This window comes from Ambystoma mexicanum, chromosome 2p, assembly GCF_040938575.1.
Source record: "Ambystoma mexicanum isolate Mex_15411 chromosome 2p, UKY_AmexF1_1, whole genome shotgun sequence".
NCBI lineage: Eukaryota > Metazoa > Chordata > Amphibia > Caudata > Ambystomatidae > Ambystoma > Ambystoma mexicanum.
Window position 1 is genome coordinate 1495091756 of NC_090923.1, and position 22381 is coordinate 1495114136.

Genomic DNA, 22381 nt, shown 5'->3' on the forward strand with positions numbered 1-22381 from the left:
AATGCTTATACCAAACCTGAGATCCTTCCTATAACATGAGATGTAATATCCAACTTCTTCCCATTCCAATCCTGAGACACTTCCTATAGCATGAGATGTGATATCTCACTGCTTATACCAAACCTGAGACCCTTCCTATAGCATGAGATGTGATATCCAACTCCTTCCCATTCCAATCCTGAGACCCTTCCTATAGCATGAGATGAGATATCTCAATGCTTCTAATACCAAACCTGAGACTCTTCCTATAACATGAGATGGGATATCCAACTCCTTCCCATTCCAATCCTGAGACCCTTCCGATAGTAGAGATGTGATATCTCACTGCTTATACCAAACCTGAGACCCTTCCTATAGCATGAGATGTGATATCCAACTCCTTCCCATTCCAATCCTGAGACCCTTCCTATAGCATGAGATGTGATATCTCAATGCTTATACCAAACCTGAGACCCTTCATATAGCATGAGGTGTGAAATCCAACTCCTTCCCATTACAATCCTGAGACCCTTCCTATAGCATGAGATGTGATGTCTCAATGCTTCTAATACCAAACCTGAGATCCTTCCTATAACATGAGATGTGATATCCAACTCCTTCCATTCCAATCCTGAGACCCTTCCTATAGCATGAGATGTGATATCTCAATGCTTCTAATATCAAACTTGAGACCCTCCCTATAGCATGAGATGTGATATCCAAGTCCTTCCCATTCCAATCCTGAGACACTTCCTATAGCATGAGATGTGATATCTCAATGCTTCTAATACTAAACCTGAGACTCTTCCTATAACATGAGATGGGATATCCAACTCCTTCCCATTCCAATCCTGAGACCCTTCCAAAAGCAGAGATGTGATATCTCAATGCTTATACCAAACCTGAGACCCTTCCTATGGCATGAGATGTCATATACATATCCTTCCCATTCCAATCCTGAGACCCTTCCTATAGCATGAGATGTGATATCTCAATGCTTATACCAAACCTGAGACCCTTCCTATAGCATGAGATGTGATATCCAAGTCCTTCCCATTCCAATCCTTAGACCCTTCCTATAGCATGCAATATGATATCTCAATGAATCTAATACCAAACCTGAGACTCTTCCTATAACATGAGATGGGATATCCAACTCCTTCCCATTCCAATCCTGAGACCCTTCCAAAAGCAGAGATGTGATATCTCAATGCTTATACCAAACCTGAGACCCTTCCTATGGCATGAGATGTCATATACATATCCTTCCCATTCCAATCCTGAGACCCTTCCTATAGCATGAGATGTGATATCTCAATGCTTATACCAAACCTGAGACCCTTCCTATAGCATGAGATGTGATATCCAAGTCCTTCCCATTCCAATCCTTAGACCCTTCCTATAGCATGCAATATGATATCTCAATGATTCTAATAACAAACCTGAGACCCGTCCTATAACATGAGATGGGATATCCAACTCCTTCCCATTCCAATCCTGAGACCCTTCCGATAGCAGAGATGTGATATCTCAATGCTTATACCAAACCTGAGACCCTTCCTACGGCATGAGATGTCATATACAACTCCTTCCCATTCCAATCCTGAGACCCTTCCCATAGCATGAGATGTGATGTCTCAATGCTTCTAATACCAAACCTGAGATCCTTCTTATAACATGAGATGTGATATCCAACTCCTTCCATTCCAATCCTGAGACCCTTCCTATGGCATGAGATGTGATATCTCAATGCTTCTAATATCAAACTTGAGACCCTCCCTATAGCATGAGATGTGATATCCAATTCCTTCCCATTCCAATCCTGAGACACTTCCTATAGCATGAGATGTGATATCTCAATGCTTCTAATACCAAACCTGAGACTCTTCCTATAACATGAGATGGGATATCCAACTCCTTCCCATTCCAATCCTGAGACCCTTCCAAAAGCAGAGATGTGATATCTCAATGCTTATACCAAAGCTGAGACCCTTCTTATGTCATGAGATGTCATATACATATCCTTCCCATTCCAATCATGAGACCCTTCCTATAGCATGAGATGTTATATCTCAATGCTTATACCAAACCTGAGACACTTCCTATAGCATGAGATGTGATATCCAACTCCTTCCCATTCCAATCCTGAGACCCTTCCTATAGCATGAGATTTGATATCTCAATGCCACTAATACCAAACCTGAGATCCTTCCTCTAACATGAAATGTGATATCCAACTCCTTCCCTTTCCAAACCTGAGAGCCTACCTATAGCATGAGATGTGATATCCAAGTCCTTCCCATTCCAATCCTTAGACCCTTCCTATAGCATGCAATATGATATCTCAATGATTCTAATAACAAACCTGAGACCCGTCCTATAACATGAGATGGGATATCCAACTCCTTCCCATTCCAATCCTGAGACACTTCCGATAGCAGAGATGTGATATCTCAATGGTTATACCAAACCTGAGACCCTTCCTATAACATGAGATGTGATATCCAACTCCTTCCCATTCCAAACCTGAGACCCTTCCTATAGCATATGTGATATCCAACTCCTTCCAATTCCAAACATGAGACCCTTCATATAGCAAGAATGTAATATCCAACTCCTTCCCATTCCAATCCTGAGACCATTCCTATAGCATGAGATGTGATATCTCAATGCTTCTAATACCAAACCTGAGATCCTTCCTATGACATGAGATGTGATATCCAATTCCTTCCCATTCCAAACCTGAGACCCTTCCTACAGCATGAGATGTGATATCTCAATGCTTCTAATACCAAACCTGAGACCCTTCCTATAACATAAGATGGGATATCCAACTCCTTCCCATTCCAATCCTGAGACCCTTCTGATAGCATGCGATGTTATATCTCAATGCCTCTAATACCAAACCTGAGATCCTACCTCTAACATGAAATGTGATATCCAACTCCTTCCCCTTCTAAACCTGGGAGCCTTCCTATAACATGAGATGTGATATCGAAGTGCTTCCCATTCCAATCCTGAGACCCTTCCTATAACATGAGATGTGATATCCAACTCCTTCCCATTCCAATCCTGAGACCCGTCCTATAACATGAGATGTGATATCCAAATCCTTCCCCTTCCAAACCTTAGACCCTTCCTTTATCATGAGATGTGATATCCAACTCCTTCCCATTCCAATCCTGAGACCCTTCCGATATCATGAGATTTGTTATCTCAATGCTTCTAATATCAAACTTGAGACCTTCCCTATAGCATGAGATGTGATATCTCAATGCTTCTAATACCAAACCTGAGACCCTTCCTATAACATGAGATGGGATATCCAACTCCTTCCCATTCCAATCCTGAGACCTGTAAGGATATTTGGCGTGTTACAGTACACAGTACAGCAATACTGCACAAGTAGCACAATTTTTTTTTGCAGCACCACCACCACAAGGGTGCGGTGCATTGCTATATGGGTTAGCAGATTAACAAGGAAAGACAGGCTATTCAGTCAAAAAACGATTTTAACATATAAGATGCAAAGCTATTTTTACAGTTAAAAGCACACGTGTTCATTTAAAAATGCACACTATTTTTCACCTGAAATGCCTATATTGCTAGAGACACATTTGAAAATTAACAGCTAACCTATTAACAATTAACCTGACTAATAAAACCTTATTTTAATATAACCCACTAATAAAATGTGTTCTCTACTGCAGAATTAGGCATACTTTGAAAACCAGTTAAATGAGTGTGCAGATTTTTTTTTCCTCTCTTCTCTGCCTGATTATCCGTGTTGTTGTGCACAGTAACTGCAGGAGGAAGGAAGTCAGATTTGCAACAATTGCAAATGTATAAGCGAAGCTATTGTTGAAGAGTAGGAGGATGAGAGATGATGGATTTCATTGGAACACGTCATAAAGAGGGCTGAGAGGAAAGTTTTAGTGGGCAGTAGCAGGGAAAAAGACAGGCAGACATCTTTCTGCACTACTGGGGAGAAGACCTGGCTGTGGGGGTGTCCTGCTGCAGTCGAGACTGGGGAAAGCTGAAAGAATTACCTTTCCACTGGCAGAGGCAGTCCTATCTGAAAAAGCTGAGAATTCCAGGCAATGACCCCGGCTTGAGAAGGCAAGCGTTCATTTTTGCTGGAGTTAAGCCAAGAGAGCCACATTCACAGAGAGAAGCCTCTGAACAGATAAGGTAATTACCTAACTGGGGGAGCTGTGTGTGTGCACGAAAGCATGCAGTCAGTGTAGAAAAATGAAAGTCCCGTGCGTGTCTTAATCAAGTGATAATGTTGCAATTTAAGTTCTGTTCTCCGCCACTATAATTGCAGTGTGTCATAGAAAATGCTTTGATTGTTCCATTTTATTGCTGTAAAGAATGAGATCATGTCTAAATGCAACTTTTATAATACAGAAAATATTTGAAAACAGACGGGTGGTTTATTTTCTATTTACCATTACAATGCCAATGATGTGGGGAGATTTTTAAACAGTGCAATGGTCATTTTAAGACAGATGTGTGTATGTCAGAATCAGTATGAATAATTGTGAGTGACTGTAGTATAACTTGTTGGAGGTACATGAGCCAACGGGAAGAGAGACTCTCTGAACATAGCTCCCTACCGTATATAAGGTAGTGGAAATTACCACAAGACTACCACATATAGCTCTCTGTCGTAAATAAGTCAGTGAGTTTGCCCATGGTGGCGCACCAACACTATCACTGGAAATTGTGGTATCTCTAGAATGCAGGTCTGAGGTCTCTCTAGTGATCACACGAAAAATCTAAGCGAAGATAAGGGATTCTGGACATTGGGGCCACAAATAAAACAAGGGAATTATGCTCACCAAAATACCACCAACCACGTATACCAAATATGCAGGTCTGGGTGCTGAAATAATGCATGTCCATTGTATTATTGTTGCACATGGCCAAATCTGAATACAAAGAGTGATTATTGCTAAGTTATTTTTCGGCGGTAATAAAATACCGTCAGGCCCCAAATCTCCACAAAATACCCAACATATTTATGGTGCGTTGCAGGCCGGGAAAGTGATCATAGAGTACCTACTGGGCGTGGCAAGCGTGTCTCACACTGCCATTTGCACATTAAAGGGAACCCATTTTATAATAGCAGTGTGCCACTAAAAACGAATTTCAGAATGTCACAAAGGGAAACCACATTCTCAGATCTAGTGCAATATTTAGAGGCAAAGTTATTTGCACATGGGAATTGGTCTTCGAACAGTACCTTAGAATGGAGTAACCGCATTCAGGGTGAGGTGCAGAAAGAAAAACTAGACAATATTTTTGCAGAAGGCAGCATAATTCAGGTCTGCCTTACAAGATTATTGAATGCAGCCGATAAAAGTGCAGAGAAAGACTGTTTAATACGGCTATGCGGCAAAATATGGTTTATTTTAAACAAGTCCCTGCGAATGCAAGAGAATGATACTCAGCTAATTAACAGGTTAAAGACTGAATTAGATGGGGCAAGTAAAAATCAGGAAATGTTGAGAGCAGAATTGGATGTATGCCAAAAAGACATGCAATTAAAATGCAGAGACTTTGATACTCAGTTATCCAAAAGCAAGAAACAATTTGAAGATAGTGAGCAAGAATTGACACACTTAAAAGCCTTAGTGGATCACATTAGGCAGGATAAAGATGAGGTTGTTTCAGAAATGCAGATTTTACAAAAAGAACATTGCGAAAAAGAAGGTGATCTCCAGAGTGTAGAACAAGAAATGATTAAAATGATCCAAGAAAGAGACAAGAGAAGTAAAGAGTTCAATGAATGCCAAATGCAAATGTGCGATATGCAGGAGGCAATTAATAAAATGAGTGATGAAAATAATTATTTGCATGATGAAGCCAACAGACTCCTTAAAAAGTGTAAGGACTTAGAACAGCAAATGTGCATTCCCAGGTCCCAGGAGAGGCGGCAGGGTACCACATTCAATGGAGTGGAGGTGAATTCTAGCTCTGCCCAAAGAGCTAGTGCCCCAGTGACTGGGCCGGTGACTGAACTTGGTTGCAGCGCCCTTGGGGGATTTGATACTCCCATTGGGGGCAGCCACCAATCTCATACACCTGAAAACAGGATTGAATCACAAAATAGTGCAATTCCATGCATTGCAACAAGTAGCCCCATAAAAATAATGAAATCCATTAAAGCCCTGATCAAACCATTTAAAAAGGGAGGTGAATGCTGCATTGAGGATCACTTAGAAGCGGTGCATGACATTTTTAAAGCGCTCCAGATACCTAAGGAACAGTACAGACAATATTTTCATTTAACTTTAGATGCCCCGACGGCCAGCATCATAAGGGGATTAAATGAACAGCAGAATATGACATGGCTGGAGTTTGAAAAAGAAATTAGGCGTCATTTTTCTCCTTTTCAGTCATTGCAGGAGGCAAAGAAAGTCGCGTACACTATTACTGCTGGACCTAATACATCACCTCGCCAATTTTTACAAGACTTAAAAAGAGCATTCTCTCGCTTTGATGTATCTTTTGACTCAAATTCCAATGAGTTTAAAACCGCATACTTCTATGGGCTACAGAAAGACATCATATCCCAATTGGTCCGTGAATTTGACCGTGACAAGTCCCTTGAATGGATTGTACATCAAAGCACCAAGCTATATGAGGTACTCTATTGTCAGGGTAGAGAAAGTGATAAAATGAAAGATACTAGGCCTAAATCTAAAGAACCCTCAGCCACAGTAATGGAAATCAGGTCAGCCAAAATGTCCCTTGAGTCTGCTCAAAGCCAAGGTAAAAATAATGTGACACCTGAACAAAGGGGTAATCAACAAAGATCGCCATTTCCTGTACCAATGTTCCAATCACATGATCCTAGTAATAGAGAGAGCTACATCAGCCCTAGATATTTCGGAGATAGACCCCGGGTAAGGTACCGGTCTGATATGGCAGGTATGAACAATAACCAGAGACAAAATCAAGATCAAAGAAATGATGGTCCCTACCAGTCATTGGGGACACAGAGCAGATTTGATCCCAGCACCATGATATATGGTAATCAGGATAGGCCCCGATATGTGGATCGATTTACTGATAATGGAAATCAATATAGGGGCCAGTACCCACAATCTGAGAGACAGGACATGAAGCAAAACGTGAACTACAGTCCACGCCAGTACAATGATTCCCCACCAGGGGACTATAATCAAAGGATGGGTGCAACCCGCTCCCCTCCACAAATGAATCAAGAGTTCAGAAACCATCCCAACCGGTATCAATCACCTGAGAGGTATCAGAATAGATCCAATCAGGGGGAAAACAACCAATATCGACCTAGGCCACAGAAAGAGGATCCTAGAGAGGTGGAAAGGTTCCAATGCCTTGAGGCCCAAGTGAAAATGTTAGCTGAGCAAATAGGAAAGCTCTATACAGCGCAAAAACAACCTTCCAAAGAGGGGGCTGATGGCCATAGCAATGACCGGGGGGCTTCCGAAAAGTGACTAAGTACTCATGATAACTGCAGTGCCAAAATGACAGATTGCTCTGATATAACTTTGCATAACGACTCTGAGATGACTAATGGATTAAAAATGAAAGTACCAGTAAATGAAATTGTGATGGAAAGTGTAAATACTTCTAAAAAAGAGGTACGGTTTAACTTAGAGCTAAATAAAACAGTAAAGATTTGCACAAATGAAAAAGAAACATTAGGAATTCCAAAAGAACAAAGGGACAGGTTTAAGAAAAATGACTCATGCATGGGGAATACCAGTGAACAGGGAGTAAGTGGGGATGCCATAGCTCCTTCCCTGGGCAAGCAAAACAATGACCAAACACAGACAGAAAAAGGAAATACTCACAAGGAGGGTACAAGTCAATCACCTGAAAAATTCTTTGAGCCACATATTTTTGAAGAGGCTGAAAGGGCTGGTATTACACTAAATGATCACAAATGCACAGAATTAAAAAATGACAAATTGCTGAATGATGTTGTTACACATGTTCAGTTGGAAGGTGGTAATGTGGTCTCTGATGTTACCCAGATGGATGGGCGAACGGTGGCCACACTCCAAAAAACCTCTGAACATGGAGAAATGAATAAAATACCTCGCACAGAAATGGGTAAAAAGGAGGGAAAAATGTCTTTTCATTTACCAATGTGCTTAGCCAAAAGTGAAAAAGACCTGAGAAAGGTGAGCCCTGAAATCAGTAAGAATTCACATTTCTTATGTGTATTAGAGGAAGTTGAGGACAGATATTATGCACCCATCACTGTAGAAGAAAAATGCCACACCTTTGCTATGATTGACACTGGCGCACAGGCCACAATTATGTCCAAGGAGCTGGTAAAGAGTATCAATGAAGGGAGGCCTCCACAGAGTCAGATCACAGTGAAGGCAAATCAAGGCCCAGTGCATAACTTTAATGGGGAGGAGGTGCCCATCATAGGTGTAACTGAGGTTGACATAAAAATAGGAAAGCACAGAATGAAACAAGAGGTATTGATCACATCTATTTGTGAAATTCCATTTCTGATGGGGACAGATTGCCTGAAAAGATTGTCTCCTCTCATAGATGGGGTGAATGGAGTGCTGTGGTCCTTAACCAAAAAACCATTGAGGCCTAAGAAACTAAAATCACAAAACAGCAATATAAAAGAATGTCACACCGTTGCCAAAACAAATGATGCTGTGGAGGTATATCTCCAGAATAGCTGCATACCTAGTGTCACTGTTATATTAATGTGTCAAGACAAAGATCAGAGCGACAATGAAAAACTACCTGTACAAATATACTTGGACCCAAGGAAAGATTGGCAGACTGCCATAGATGAGTACACATTACGTTTCTACTTAAAAGAGAATACATGCAAACAGAATATTGTTCCTAAAACAGATTCAGAAAAACACATTACCACTCTGGCAGAGATACACATGGAAGATGAGCAACCATGGGTTCACGTTGGTATAAATGATTATCTTAAAACAATAAAAGCCACTTTAGCGCTTGAACATGAAAGGAGTTTCATTAATGAGAAATTGTTGCAAAAAATTATGGAGAGGGAAGAAATCCCGAAATTTAGGATTAAAAACCAATATGTTTCTGGGTTGGACAGTCCAGATTTTGAAAACCGAATTACAGGCAGATGCATGCTTAAAATTAGTATTGGGCAGAAAAAAATTTACCATAATGTATGGATAGTGAGTGGAGCACAAAATGAATTTTACATGGGCAATGACATCATGCACAGAATGTGTATGGTGTTAGATTTCCTTAATCAAAAAATATGGTCACGCCTAGGTGGGCCGGCGCCTGAATTTGAAGACAAAAGAAGGGCTTATCATTGTGCACAACTAGTTCCTTATGCAGTCGAATTACAAATGAGGAAAAATACTATTGTTCCTGCATTTACAAAACAGTTTGCAATAACACTGAAATGCAAAAATGGACAGCAGATGAAAGGCTATGATGCATTTGTATGCCTGAATGAATCCATAAAACAGCAAGGCCTGGATTATGAATACATTCCATTGGTAGACATTGGTGAGGGATCTGTAAAAATCATGGTAAATAATAAAGGTTGTCAGGACGTTCATTTAGAGGAAAACTCCCCATTAGGAATGGCCATACAAAAATCACATTATACGGCAGATTTAAATAACATGGTGATTGGGAATATTCCTGAAAAATATGTAGATGCCAAGGGCGAGTTGCCAGAACACCTGGACTCTCAGCCCAAAGGAATATTTAAAATTCACTCTGTGTATCCTTATGATTCAAATGAGACAGTGTGCTGCCATCAAGAGGATTGCATAATATTTAATTTAAATGAAAATGAAACAGGAAATCAGCCCATTGAAGTGGAAGCTGATATGCCAAAATATTTGAAAGTGGCAGCTCTACAAAAAGACACAGCCACACAGTTAGAGGAAAGCGCTGAGATTCCTTTACCAGAAGAGTTTCCAGAATTTTCCAGAATGGTAGAAGAGCAGATCTCCTTAGCGGATGCATGTAACAGCGATGAGGATCGACGCAATCTGAGGGAAATATTTATGGAGTTTAAGGATGTATTTGCAAAAGATGCTTATGATTGTGGTTTAACTGATTTACATGTGGCCACACTACCAGAAGGTTGTAGCAGAAATCCAGTGTTTGTACGCCAGTATAGACTACCGCTGGCATGTTTAGAATCATTGGCAGAGATTATTAAAAATTTGGAATCACGGGGAATAATTAGGCCCATTCATAGCACATCCAATACGCCTATTTTAGGTGTGTTAAAGCCAAATGGTCAATGGCGGCTGTGTGCAGACTTAAGAGAGTTAAATAAAAGAGTACCAGTATCTAGATGGCCACTACCATTCATTGATCAGGGCCTAGCTCAGATACATGGTTCAAATGTATTTACCACGTTAGATCTCACATCTGGATATTGGTGTGTGCCATTGGCAGAGGAGATACAACACCTATTTTCCTTTACATTTGACAGGACTCAATATGCCTGGCTTAGAGCTCCGTTCGGGTACATCAATAGTGGGAGTGAATTTGGCATATTTTTGAGAAAGGCCATGCCGGATGCAGCGGAAAGAGGGACAATAGTTTATGTGGATGATGTCTTGATAAAAAATGAAAACCTTAAAAGCCATTTTGATGAAATAAGACATGTGCTTGGCCAATTGCAGAAAGCAGGCGCCAAAGTATCTTTGCAAAAAGCACAATGGTGCAAGAAAAAAGTGAACTTTCTAGGGCATGAAGTGACTGAACATGGGCTAAATCCACAAAGGAAGAAAATAGAGGCCATACAAAGATTAAAAGATCCTAAAAATGTGAAAGGAGTAAAAAGTTTATTAGGGATGACAGGCTATAACAGAAAGTTCATTGAGAATTATGCAGAAATCACTCAACCATTGACTAAACTGCTTAAACTAAATACTCCCTGGAGATGGGAAAGAGAGCAGTCTGATGCAGTGGCTAGATTGAAGGAATGTCTTGTAAAGGCACCATGTTTAGCATACCCCATAAAGGACAGGGATTTCTTTATAGAAATAGGCTTTTCTGAACATTGTATGTCAGCAGTGTTATCACAAAAACACGATTTGAATCACAAAACCATTGCATATGCAAGTAAGGCATTTTCCCAAGTTGAAATGAAATTTAATGAATGCGAAAAGGCCCTATTAACCACTGTGTGGGCGCTACAACATTTCCGCCCCATTGTTCAGGGAGAAAAGGTGATTATTGAAACAAATCATCAACCTTTGCAATTTTTAGAGAGTAAAAGAATTAGATCAGGCAATCTAGCGCAATCCAGAATCACTTCATGGACGCTGGCATTACAAGGTTTTCCCGTAGAAGTAAGATATGGACAAAATAAAAAGAGCCCAATTGCTCAAGGGTTAGCTGACTTACATGACTGTGCAGCTGGACAAATAACAAATGAAATGGATGTGGAAGCTAGTTTACAGGAATTCGAACAATCACCACACAAAGCTTTTGATGAAAAAACATGCAAGGATTTGCCAACTGTATATGTGGATGGTTGTGCTTTTCACATTGAAAATGACAGTAATAAACAATTAGTGGCAGGAATAGGAAATGTCTGGTTGAAATGTGAAGGCGTTCCTAGTATAGGGATGAGGATTGGAGATAGGAGTAGTCAGGTGGCGGAATTGGCAGCCATCTATAAAGCAATTGCTACTGCAGTTGATAAAAAGTTCAGTGAAATTGTCCTGGTGACTGATTCTGACTATGCACGGAATAGCTTTGTGGAATATTTGCCTGGTTGGAAAGCAAGAGGCATGGTTACATACAACAAAAAGCCACTTAAACATGGAAAAATGATACAAGCCATAGACAAATTGGTGTCAGAAAATAATTTAACAATATACTGGAGAAAAATTCGTGGGCATTTAAAAACACCAGGAGAGGATAAGGAGGGAAATGATAAGGCAGACCATCTGGCTAAGATTGGGGCTGTGATGGGAGAATTGCTACCTATTGATTATTTAATGGGTGAAATACAAATTGATGCAGTCACACGTTCTAAAGCACCAAAGGAGGTAGATCAACCGGTGGTGCAGTGGAGTCATGACACGCCAGACCAAGATTTGATTGAGGCACAAAAGAATGATCAAATTTTAGGAATCTATTATAATCATTTGATAGATCCTGAACAAAATCCTTTAACAGAAAATGATTGTATGGGAAAAGAAGAGTTGAGGGTGTTATTAAAGAACAAAACACGAATTAGATTACAGGATGGACTCATGATTAGAGAGTCCATAACAGGGCAAATACAGTGGGTAGTACCCCTTTCATTCAGAGGACTAATGCTACACCATGCACACGATGCCATAACTGCAGGCCATAGAGGTTCACAAAAGACATTAGAAATACTAAAAGATTATGCTTACTGGCCACATATGTCCCAAGATGTGGAATTATATACTAGAGGATGTCTAGTATGCGCCCAATTTAAACCTGCTTCACCAATGCATAGAGCACCATTGATGAAAAGAGGCCTAACTCTCCCATGGTCAGATTTGCAAATAGACTATGTAGGTCCTTTAAAAAGGTCGAGCAGGGGACACCGCTATATTTTGAGTGTGGTATGTTTGATGTCAAAGTGGATTGAGTGCATTCCCGCACCAGATTGTAGTGCGCAAACAGCAGCCACATTGCTGGTGAACCATGTGTTCTCAAGGTTTGGGTTGCCACAAAGAATTGAGTCAGACAGAGGAAGTCATTTCACGAGTACTCTAATGAGTAAGGTATGGCAAATACTAGGTGTGAAAAGGAAACTACATATCGCATATCGGGCGGCGTCTTCAGGTACAGTTGAAAGAAGCAATAGGTCTGTTGTGGACATTTTAAAGAAATTTGTGGCAGAAGCAGGTTCCAGCTGGGATTTGCGTTTACCATTGGTTTTGATGGCAATCAGGTCGACTCCTGCCAAAGCAACAGGTGTTAGCCCCCATGAGGTCTTAACAGGTAGGAAAATGGTGTTACCACAACACCTACTATACAGAACACATGAGCAAACTCTAGTGAGTGCATCCACAGTTCATGAATATATTGATGAACTGAGGAAGCATTTGCAACATGCATTTGCTTTTGTGCAGAGAAATCTGGAAAGAGCTGCTGACAGTGCTAAGTCATATTATGACAAAAAGACATCAGTAAAGGAATACAATGTAGGGGATCAGGTGTACAAGTTTCATTTTGGAAAAAGTAAACAGAAAAATTCTAAATTTCTGGCAGCCTGGCAGGGGCCATTTCGAATTATAGATAAAGTCTCTCCTGTAGTGTATAAAATTTTGAAAAATGAAGGTGAAACAGCAATAGAGCAGTTTGTCCATGTAAATCAAATCAAACCATGCCATCCCAGACATGAGATCAGGCAGCTTGAGCATGTGGAAACGGATAGAGTCCCTTGAGAAAATAAATGGGTGTGATCAGGAGGCAGTGACAAAGAAGTTAAAAAAAAGTTGATTGTAATGATGGCACATAAACACTGTAATATATGTGAAAATATATAATATAAATAAATAAATAAATAAATAAATAAATAAATAAATGCACATATAACAGAAGCTCGTGGTTGGTGTGCAGAGAGAAAGTGTATTAAATATTGAATGCTGTTTTATATGTGTTTGTTTTCTTTTAACTTGTGTTTAATTTCAGAAAAAAGAAAAAAAAAACGAAGTATTTTTACCAAGCATGTTTTATTTTTGGCAAAAGGATGAAGTTAGTATTGTGCTATGTACTTAATCTGTTTATTTTCTATTTTGATTTAGACAATTAACATTATTTGGTCGGAGGTTCCGGGATCAGAGGCCACGGGAGACGATGGAGTCCTGGAGTCCCTTGGATGAAGACCAAAAGATGCCTGCCTCCAGGTGGAGGTGAAGACAAAATAACCGGAATGCCAAAAGAGATGAATACTGTGGATTCAAGATTGCCAAGATGAAAGAGTACTCGAATGAACCGAATAACATCGCTGGTCGGGACATACCAAAAGAGACAAAGCAAAAGTTCCGGCATATGAAGTTCCACGTATTTATTATTTTAATTATTTATTTCAACTTGTTATATTACTTATTTGTTTTAGTTAGTTGTTTTATTTCATTGTTTTTTAATTGACTTGGAAAATTTAAACTTAAAGTAATGCCACTTCCACCGAGAAGGCAAATGTGGAACATTTTATGAACTGATGGACTCAGATGAAATGTTAATTGCAAATTTTCATTGATGCACATGAATATTCATTTTGTTGGATTGCTATATTGTAAAAAAAAATAGAACAAGTTGTTTTTAGGAATTGGCTTGGATTATAGCCAAGTTCTAAAAACAAAAGGAGGGTATATGTAAGGATATTTGGCGTGTTACAGTACACAGTACAGCAATACTGCACAAGTAGCACAATTTTTTTTTGCAGCACCACCACCACAAGGGTGCGGTGCATTGCTATATGGGTTAGCAGATTAACAAGGAAAGACAGGCTATTCAGTCAAAAAACGATTTTAACATATAAGATGCAAAGCTATTTTTACAGTTAAAAGCACACGTGTTCATTTAAAAATGCACACTATTTTTCACCTGAAATGCCTATATTGCTAGAGACACATTTGAAAATTAACAGCTAACCTATTAACAATTAACCTGACTAATAAAACCTTATTTTAATATAACCCACTAATAAAATGTGTTCTCTACTGCAGAATTAGGCATACTTTGAAAACCAGTTAAATGAGTGTGCAGATTTTTTTTTCCTCTCTTCTCTGCCTGATTATCCGTGTTGTTGTGCACAGTAACTGCAGGAGGAAGGAAGTCAGATTTGCAACAATTGCAAATGTATAAGCGAAGCTATTGTTGAAGAGTAGGAGGATGAGAGATGATGGATTTCATTGGAACACGTCATAAAGAGGGCTGAGAGGAAAGTTTTAGTGGGCAGTAGCAGGGAAAAAGACAGGCAGACATCTTTCTGCACTACTGGGGAGAAGACCTGGCTGTGGGGGTGTCCTGCTGCAGTCGAGACTGGGGAAAGCTGAAAGAATTACCTTTCCACTGGCAGAGGCAGTCCTATCTGAAAAAGCTGAGAATTCCAGGCAATGACCCCGGCTTGAGAAGGCAAGCGTTCATTTTTGCTGGAGTTAAGCCAAGAGAGCCACATTCACAGAGAGAAGCCTCTGAACAGATAAGGTAATTACCTAACTGGGGGAGCTGTGTGTGTGCACGAAAGCATGCAGTCAGTGTAGAAAAATGAAAGTCCCGTGCGTGTCTTAATCAAGTGATAATGTTGCAATTTAAGTTCTGTTCTCCGCCACTATAATTGCAGTGTGTCATAGAAAATGCTTTGATTGTTCCATTTTATTGCTGTAAAGAATGAGATCATGTCTAAATGCAACTTTTATAATACAGAAAATATTTGAAAACAGACGGGTGGTTTATTTTCTATTTACCATTACAATGCCAATGATGTGGGGAGATTTTTAAACAGTGCAATGGTCATTTTAAGACAGATGTGTGTATGTCAGAATCAGTATGAATAATTGTGAGTGACTGTAGTATAACTTGTTGGAGGTACATGAGCCAACGGGAAGAGAGACTCTCTGAACATAGCTCCCTACCGTATATAAGGTAGTGGAAATTACCACAAGACTACCACATATAGCTCTCTGTCGTAAATAAGTCAGTGAGTTTGCCCATGGTGGCGCACCAACACTATCACTGGAAATTGTGGTATCTCTAGAATGCAGGTCTGAGGTCTCTCTAGTGATCACACGAAAAATCTAAGCGAAGATAAGGGATTCTGGACATTGGGGCCACAAATAAAACAAGGGAATTATGCTCACCAAAATACCACCAACCACGTATACCAAATATGCAGGTCTGGGTGCTGAAATAATGCATGTCCATGGTATTATTGTTGCACATGGCCAAATCTGAATACAAAGAGTGATTATTGCTAAGTTATTTTTCGGCGGTAATAAAATACCGTCAGGCCCCAAATCTCCACAAAATACCCTACAGACCCTTTCGATAGCAGAGATGTGATTTCTCAATGCGTATACCAAACCTGAGACCCTTCCTATGGCCTGAGATGTCATATACAACTCCTTCCCAATCAAATCCTGAGACCCTTCCTATAGCATGAGATGTGATATCTCAATGCTTATACCAAATCTGAGACCCTTCCTATAGCATGAGATGTGATATCCAACTCCTTCCCATTCCAATCCTGAGACCCTTCCTACAGCATGAGATGTGATATCTCAATGCTTCTAATACCAAACCTGAGATCCTCCCTATAACATGAGATGTGATATCCAACTCCTTCCCATTCCAATCCTGAGACTCTTATGATAGCATGAGATGTGATATCTCAATGCCTCTAATACCAAACCTGAGATACTTCCGATAGCATGAGATGTGATATCTCAATGCTTCTAATACCAAACCTGAGATCCTTCCTATAACATGACATGTGATTTCCAAATCCTTCCCCTTCCAAACCTGAGACCCTCCCTTTAGCATGAGATGTGATATCTCAATGCCTCTAATACCAAACCTGAGATCCTACCTCTAACATGAAATGTGATATCCATCTCCTTCCCTTTCCAAACCTGAGACCCTGCCTATAGCATGAGATGTGATATCCAAGTCCTTCCCATTCCAATCCTGAGACCCTTCCTATAGCATGTGATGTGATATCTCAATGCTTATACCAAACCTGAGACCCTTCTTATGGCATGAGATGTCATATACAACTCCTTCCCATTCCAATCCTGAGACCCTTCCTATAGCATGAGATGTGATATCTCAATGCTTATACCAAACCTGAGACCCTTCCTATAGCATGAGATGTGATATCCAACTTCTTCCCATTCCAATCCTGAGACCCTTCCTATAGCATGAGATGTGATATCTCAATGCTTATACCAAACCTGAGACCCTTCCTATAGCATGAGATGTGATATCTCAAGGCCTCTAATACCAAACCTGAGATCCTTCCTCTAACATGAGATGTGATATCCAACTCCTTCCCGTTCCAAACCTGAGACACTTCCTATAGCATATATGATATCCAACTCCTTCCCATTCCAAACATGAGACCCTTCCTATAGCAAGAATGTAATATCCAACTCCTACCCATTCCAATCCTGAGACCCTTCCTATAGCAAGAGATGTGATATCCAAATCCTTCCCCTTCCAAACCTGAGACCCTTCCTTTAGCATGAGATGTGATATCCAAATACTTCCCATTCCAATCCTAAAACCCATCCTATAGCATGAGATGTGATATCTCAATGTTTCTAAAAAAAAACCTGAGACCCTTCCTATAGCAAGAGATGCGATATCCAAATCCTTCCCATTCCAATCCTGAGACCCTTCCTATAGCATGAGAAGGACTTGGATATCACATCTCATGCTATAGATAGGCTCTCAGGTTTGGAAAGGGAAGGAGTTGGATATCACATTTCATGTTAGAGGAAGGATCTCAGGTTTGGTATTAGAGGCATTGAGATATCAGATCTCAGGCTATAGGAAGGGTCTCAGGATTGGAATGGGAAGGAGTTGGATATCACATCTAATGCTATAGGAAGGGTCTCAGGATTGGAATGGGAAGGAGTTGGATATCACATCTCATGCTAGAGGAAGGGTCTCAGGTTTGGTATAAGCATTGAGATATCACATCTCGTGCTATAGGAAGGGTCTCAGGATTGGAATGGGAAGGATTTGTATATGACATCTCATGCCGTAGGAAGGGTCTCAGGTTTGGTATAAGCATTGAGATTTCACATCTCTGCTATCGAAAGGGTCTTAGGATTGGAATGGGAAGGAGTTGGATATCCCATCTCAGGTTATAGGAAGAGTCTCAGGTTTGGTATTAGAAGCATTGAGATATCCCATCTCATGATATAGGAAGGGTCTCAGGTTGGAATGGGAAGGAGTTGGATATCACATTTCATGTTATAGGAAGGGTCTCAGGATTGGAATGGGAAGGACTTGGATATCATATCCCATGCTATAGGAAGGCTCTCAGGTTTGGAAGGGGAAGGAGTTGGATATCACATTTCATGTTAGAGGAAGGATCTCAGGTTTGGTATTAGAGGCCTTGAGATATCACATCTCATGCTATAGGAAGGGTCTCAGGATTGGAATGGGAAGGAGTTGGATATCACATCTCAAGCTATAGGAACAGTCTCAGGTTTGGTATAAGCATTGTGATATCACATCTCATGCTATAGGAAGGGTCTCAGGATTGGAATGGGAAGGAGTTGGATATCACATCTCATGTTATAGGAAAGATCTCATGTTTGGTATTAGAAGCATTGAGACATCACATCTCATGTTATAGGAAGGGTCTCAGGATTGGAATGGGAAGAAGTTGGATATCACATCTCTTGCTATAGGAAGGGTCTCAGGATTGGAATGGGAAGGAGTTGGATATCACATCTAATGCTATAGGAAGGGTCTCAGGATTGGAATGGGAAGGAGTTGGATATCACATCTCATGCTAGAGGAAGGGTCCCAGGTTTGGTATAAGCATTGAGATATCACATCTCGTGCTATAGGAAGGGTCTCAGGATTGGAATGGGAAGGAGTTGTATATGACATCTCATGCCGTAGGAAGGGTCTCAGGTTTGGTATAAGCATTGAGATATCACATCTCTGCTATCGAAAGGGTCTTAGGATTGGAATGGGAAGGAGTTGGATATCCCATCTCAGGTTATAGGAAGAGTCTCAGGTTTGGTATTAGAAGCATTGAGATATCCCATCTCATGATATAGGAAGGGTCTCAGGTTGGAATGGGAAGGAGTTGGATATCACATTTCATGTTATAGGAAGGGTCTCAGGATTGGAATGGGAAGGACTTGGATATCATATCCCATGCTATAGGAAGGCTCTCAGGTTTGGAAGGGGAAGGAGTTGGATATCACATTTCATGTTAGAGGAAGGATCTCAGGTTTGGTATTAGAGGCCTTGAGATATCACATCTCATGCTATAGGAAGGGTCTCAGGATTGGAATGGGAAGGAGTTGGATATCACATCTCATGTTATAGGAAAGATCTCAGGTTTGGTATTAGAAGCATTGAGACATCACATCTCATGTTATAGGAAGGGTCTCAGGATTGGAATGGGAAGAAGTTGGATATCACATCTCTTGCTATAGGAAGGGTCTCAGATTTGGTATAAGCATTGAGATATCACATCTCATGCTATAGGAAGGGTCTCAGGATTGGAATGGGAAGGAGTTGTATATGACATCTCATGCCATAGGAAGGGTCTCAGGTTTGGTATAAGCATTGAGATATCACATCACATGCTATAGGAAGGGTCTCCGGATCGGAATGGGAAGGACTTGGATATCACATCTCATGCTATAGGCAGGGTCTCAGGTTTGGAAAGGGAATGAGATGGATATCACATTTCATGTTAGAGGTAGGATCTCAGGTTTGGTATTAGAGGCATTGAGATATCACATCTCATGCTATCAGAAGGGTCTCAGGATTGGAATGGGAAGGAGTTGGATATCACATCTCATGCTAAAGGGAGGATCTCAGGTTTGGTATTAGAAGCATTGAGACATCAAATCTCATGCTATAGGAAGGGTCTCAGGATTGGAATGGGAAGGAGTTGGATATCACATCTCATGCTATAGGAAGGGTCTCAGATTTGGTATAAGCATTGAGATATCACATCTCATGCTATAGGAAGGGTCTCAGGATTGGAATGGGAAGGAGTTGTATATGACATCTCAGGCCATAGGAAGGGTCTCAGGTTTGGTATAAGCATTGAGATATCACATCTCTGCTATCGGAAGGGTCTCAGGATTGGAATGGGAAGGAATTGGATATCACATCTCATGTTATAGGAAGGATCTCAGATTTGGTATTAGAAGCATTGAGATATCCCTTCTCATGCTATAGGAAGGGTCTCAGGATTGGAATGTGAAGGATTTGGATATCACATCTCATGCTAAAGGAAGGGTCTCAGGTTTGGTAGAAGCATTGAGATATCACATCTCTGCTATCGGAAGTGTCTCAGGATTGGAATGGGAAGGACTTGGATATCACATCTCATGCTATAGATAGGCTCTCAGGTTTGGAAAGGGAAGGAGTTGGATATCACATTTCATGTTAGAGGAAGGATCTCAGGTTTGGTATTAGAGGCATTGAGATATCAGATCTCAGGCTATAGGAAGGGTCTCAGGATTGGAATGGGAAGGAGTTGGATATCACATCTAATGCTATAGGAAGGGTCTCAGGATTGGAATGGGAAGGAGTTGGATATCACATCTCATGCTAGAGGAAGGGTCTCAGGTTTGGTATAAGCATTGAGATATCACATCTCGTGCTATAGGAAGGGTCTCAGGATTGGAAAGGGAAGGAGTTGTATATGACATCTCATGCCGTAGGAAGGGTCTCAGGTTTGGTATAAGCATTGAGATATCAAATCTCTGCTATCGAAAGGGTCTTAGGATTGGAATGGGAAGGAGTTGGATATCCCATCTCAGGTTATAGGAAGAGTCTCAGGTTTGGTATTAGAAGCATTGAGATATCCCATCTCATGATATAGGAAGGGTCTCAGGTTGGAATGGGAAGGAGTTGGATATCACATTTCATGTTATAGGAAGGGTCTCAGGATTGGAATGGGAAGGACTTGGATATCATATCCCATGCTATAGGAAGGCTCTCAGGTTTGGAAGGGGAAGGAGTTGGATATCACATTTCATGTTAGAGGAAGGATCTCATGTTTGGTATTAGAGGCCTTGAGATATCACATCTCATGCTATAGGAAGGGTCTCAGGATTGGAATGGGAAGGAGTTGGATATCACATCTCAAGCTATAGGAACAGTCTCAGGTTTGGTATAAGCATTGTGATATCACATCTCATGCTATAGGAAGGGTCTCAGGATTGGAATGGGAAGGAGTTGGATATCACATCTCATGTTATAGGAAAGATCTCAGGTTTGGTATTAGAAGCATTGAGACATCACATCTCATGTTATAGGAAGGGTCTCAGGATTGGAATGGGAAGAAGTTGGATATCACATCTCTTGCTATAGGAAGGGTCTCAGGATTGGAATGGGAAGGAGTTGGATATCACATCTAATGCTATAGGAAGGGTCTCAGGATTGGAATGGGAAGGAGTTGGATATCACATCTCATGCTAGAGGAAGGGTCTCAGGTTTGGTATAAGCATTGAGATATCACATCTAATGCTATAGGAAGGGTCTCAGGATTGGAATGGGAAGGAGTTGGATATCACATCTCATGCTAGAGGAAGGGTCTCAGGTTTGGTATAAGCATTGAGATATCACATCTCGTGCTATAGGAAGGGTCTCAGGATTGGAAAGGGAAGGAGTTGTATATGACATCTCATGCCGTAGGAAGGGTCTCAGGTTTGGTATAAGCATTGAGATATCAAATCTCTGCTATCGAAAGGGTCTTAGGATTGGAATGGGAAGGAGTTGGATATCCCATCTCAGGTTATAGGAAGAGTCTCAGGTTTGGTATTAGAAGCATTGAGATATCCCATCTCATGATATAGGAAGGGTCTCAGGTTGGAATGGGAAGGAGTTGGATATCACATTTCATGTTATAGGAAGGGTCTCAGGATTGGAATGGGAAGGACTTGGATACCATATCCCATGCTATAGGAAGGCTCTCCGGTTTGGAAGGGGAAGGAGTTGGATATCACATTTCATGTTAGAGGAAGGATCTCAGGTTTGGTATTAGAGGCCTTGAGATATCACATCTCATGCTATAGGAAGGGTCTCAGGATTGGAATGGGAAGGAGTTGGATATCACATCTCAAGCTATAGGAACAGTCTCAGGTTTGGTATAAGCATTGTGATATCACATCTCATGCTATAGGAAGGGTCTCAGGATTGGAATGGGAAGGAGTTGGATATCACATCTCATGTTATAGGAAAGATCTCAGGTTTGGTATTAGAAGCATTGAGACATCACATCTCATGTTATAGGAAGGGTCTCAGGATTGGAATGGGAAGAAGTTGGATATCACATCTCTTGCTATAGGAAGGGTCTCAGGATTGGAATGGGAAGGAGTTGGATATCACATCTAATGCTATAGGAAGGGTCTCAGGATTGGAATGGGAAGGAGTTGGATATCACATCTCATGCTAGAGGAAGGGTCTCAGGTTTGGTATAAGCATTGAGATATCACATCTCGTGCTATAGGAAGGGTCTCAGGATTGGAATGGGAAGGAGTTGTATATGACATCTCATGCCGTAGGAAGGGTCTCAGGTTTGGTATAAGCATTGAGATATCACATCTCTGCTATCGAAAGGGTCTTAGGATTGGAATGGGAAGGAGTTGGATATCCCATCTCAGGTTATAGGAAGAGTCTCAGGTTTGGTATTAGAAGCATTGAGATATCC